The following is a 3684-nucleotide window of genomic DNA, read 5'->3' as shown; positions in this document are numbered from 1 at the left end:
TCTCTGACCTCACATTTGTTTTGTACCTCTCAAGTATACTTTTCATATAATACAGTATTTTACAGTTATGTGGGTTTGTGTCATCCTCCTAGTAAACTTTAAGTTCCATGAGAGCATGGATTGAGTCTTAACAAAATATTACATCTGCCCAATCACCGAAGACCATAGGAAAATGGAATTTTACAGTTGGGGGTAGGGACCTTAGAGATTTAATCTGGCATCTTCAGTTTGTAGGTGAGGAAGCTGAATATTAGAGAGTTGATGTGATTTACCCAACTTCACATAGATAGTAAGTAGCAGCCATGATTATCATAACATGATTTCAGCCCAGGTCTTCTGAATCAAAATCTAGTATTCTTTCTCCTACCTTGTATTACCTCCTCTTACAGTGTCCTACACATAGTAGGTATTCAACAAAGTAGGCATTTAACAAGTTTTTTTTTTTAATGGATGGAGGACTTAGGACATGCCTTAAAGGAGCTCTGTATTTCTTCTTAAAGGGGCTCTGTATTTCTTTTTTCCAATAATTTTGACAATAGGTGGTGACTGTTTGTGGTAATAATAATAAGCCAATTCAAATCATCATTTACTAAGTACCTACTATGTTCCTGGTACTGTGCTAGGAGGCACTGGAGAGGCAAAGACAAAAAAACGATAAAGTCTCTGACATCAAGGAACTTATATGCTACTGGAGGGATCAACATGCACATAATTGTTTACACACCCAAAATAATTGAGGGGAATACTGACAAATAGATGAATCAGTAAAGGTTTCTTGTAGAAGGTGATGCTTGGTGTGGAACCTTGAAAGGAGAGAGGAGTGCGAAGAGGCAGAGGTGAGGAGGTAGAGTATTTCAGTCAATCGGGGCAACTCAAAAACACAGAAATGAGATAGAATATTACACGAGAGGGGCACCAGTATGGTTGAAATGTAGTATGCTTGAAGGAAATGGGTATATATAATAGCCTCGAAACATCAGTTGGATGCAGATCATGAAAGATTTTGAATAAATGCTTGTTGATTGACTGAATGTCAAACAGAGAAACATTTTTATCCTAGAGGCAGTATGAAGCTATTGAATATTCATGATCAACGTAGTTATGTGGTCATACCTGTAATTTAGGAATATCAATTTGGCAACTATAGGATGATGGATTGGAGTGGGTAAAGACTAGTCAGGGAGATTAGTTAGGAAAGGCTATTACAAAATCCAAGGAGAGATGATGAAAGAGTAATGGAGTAATGAGGATAGTAGTTATATGAGTAGAAAGAATCAATAAGAATAAAATCAATAAGAATAGAATCAATGACTTGACAATTGACTGGTATAGACAAAAAATTGACATTTTTGTTTGTGAACTTGTGGGGCTTGAAGGATGGTGGAACTCTCAACAGAAATAGAATCTAGGAAGATGTGTGGATTAAGGGGGGGAAATATATGCCTATGAGACATATATTTGAAGATGAATTATTAAAGCAGGATTCAAATTCAAGAGAAATATGAGGGCTAGATATGCCAATATAGGAGTTAGCTGCCCCCAAACGATAGAAAAATTCATGGAAGATGATGACACTATCTAGAGAGAGAATCCAGGAGAGGGTCTTTGGGGGTAGGGAGCAAAGCAAGAGTGATGATTCTACAAAGGAGTCTGAAAAAGATAAGTCAGGTAAGAAGAGAAATAGGAGAACACAGTATCACTAAAAACCAAGGAGAAATGAATATCCAAAAGGAAGGGATGGTCAATAGTGCCAAATGCACCAGGGAAAAAGCCATTGAAGTTAGTAGTAAAGAAATCATTGTCTACCTTGAAGGGAGTAATTTCAGCTGAATTGTGATTCACCCATATTTCAAAGATTTGATAATTGAGTGGGAGGAGACAATGTGTAGGCAATGAGTTTAGACTTTTTTGGTAGTAGCTGAGAGAGAAGAGTAGAGATATAGAAAGATAGTTTGAAAGCAGTGATAGAATTAAATGAATGTATTTCTTTTTTCATAGTCACATACACAGTCAGGGTCAAAGGCAAAACTGAACCCAAGGCTTCCTGATTTGAGTCCAGCACTCTTTTGCTAAATTTATTTTATTTTCATTTCAGGGAACAAAACAAGCATTTCCATAATATGGTACAATAAACAAAAAAGATGATTGCACATAAAACTCCAAATCTACCACATACAATTTTCTATTCCCTCCAAATACACAACAAAATCAATTGGGGAGTGGCTGAACAAGCTGTGGTGTATGGTTGTGATAAAATACTACTGGATATAAGAAATGATGAGCTCATCGAGCTGCATGAAATGATGAAGAACAAAGTGAGCAGAGCCAAGAGAACTGTATACAGTAACAGCAATATTGTTATAAGAAAGACTTTGAGCTACTAAGTCATTCTGGCTATTATAAATACACAAATTAAACAGTTCAGCACTCTTAACACCATGCTGACAGAAAGGGATACAGGAGCTGAGTCCTGGAAAATTTAGGTGAAATGCTAAGAAACTCAGGAATATGCTTCTCCATATTTACACATCTTTATAACTGAAGTTAAATGTTTATAACTTTAAAAAAAATTGTTTAGGCAGTCAGGGGAAATGTAGCATAAGACAGGTGTTGGCAGTCTCCCTGGCCCTTGCCTCTGTAGGCTTTAAGTTTGTTTCAAGTTTGTTAAATAGTAATACAGCAAACATCATACCTCTGCACCAATATAGATTTATTCATACTACTTTTTAAGGAAAGGACAAGAAAAAAAATATGACCTAAAGAATGAAGGAGAAGAAACAATCAAATCAGGGGCTCCATGGACCTTTAAATAGTTAAGGTACTGGAGCAAGAAAGATTTATACAAATTTTGTTATGTCCTACAAAAGGAGAAAACGTATGTCTCACTTTAGGACAGGAGGACAAATGACAAAGTTTGCCAGTACTAGGTCCAGAGCAATTAGGAAAGGTGTCAAAGTCTATGGATGCCCTAGATAAAGTTGTATGGGAAAGAAATGATTCTCTGAGACTTCTTCAAGACAAGAAAAGCTAAGAGCAAGTACCTGGAGATATGATGGGATGTATTATCTGACATAACTATAAACCATAAACCTTGGCACCTATACTAAAGAAAAGAAACAAAAAGCAATTCTTTGCAATGCCTTGCATGGGATAGAACAAGGCTTGAAAAATACTTATTTAGTGAAGCCAAGAAGAAACATTTATAAAGAATGAAAGAAAATGCTTCCCCAAAAAAAGGTTTCCATACATTTAAGAAGCCCAAAATTTAAATGAAACAAGGGTACAGTGAACTCTTAACTTGATACTGTGTCTTTTCCCAGTTCCATTCCACCCTGGCAAAATTAAATTTTTTCTCCACTGATAAAATTTGACTTGTAAATACATAAAAGTAAAGTCATGATAAGTAGTTTATTTTAAAAATCATCACTTCAATTGTTATTCATAGGATTTAAATCTTGCATTGTAATTCTACCAAGTGGTTATGCTTTTCAAAACTTAAGTTTAAGTTTTATTCAATTTCTAAGCACTTTTTGAATTTCATCTCCTAGCTATACAAGAAATAACTATAAAAGTAATGTTGACATAATGCCCTTTCCTAGCCAGGTAGAGAGGATTGTAAGGTGAACAAAAAGAGTTTTGATTACCCAAAGAAGCAAACCATAGTGGTTGACTTATCATAACAAC

General features: G+C 35.5%; 1 pseudogene; it reads left to right on the top strand.

The window, feature by feature from the left end:
* Positions 1-1565: 1565 nt before the first annotated feature.
* On the top strand, positions 1566-3269 carry LOC114040021 (annotated as a pseudogene).
* Positions 3270-3684: the final 415 nt, after the last annotated feature.

The sequence above is a fragment of the Vombatus ursinus genome, unplaced genomic scaffold (assembly GCF_900497805.2).
Source record: "Vombatus ursinus unplaced genomic scaffold, bare-nosed wombat genome assembly UNPS02012602.1, whole genome shotgun sequence".
Lineage (NCBI taxonomy): Eukaryota > Metazoa > Chordata > Mammalia > Diprotodontia > Vombatidae > Vombatus > Vombatus ursinus.
This window is presented reverse-complemented; position numbering and strand designations above follow the sequence as displayed.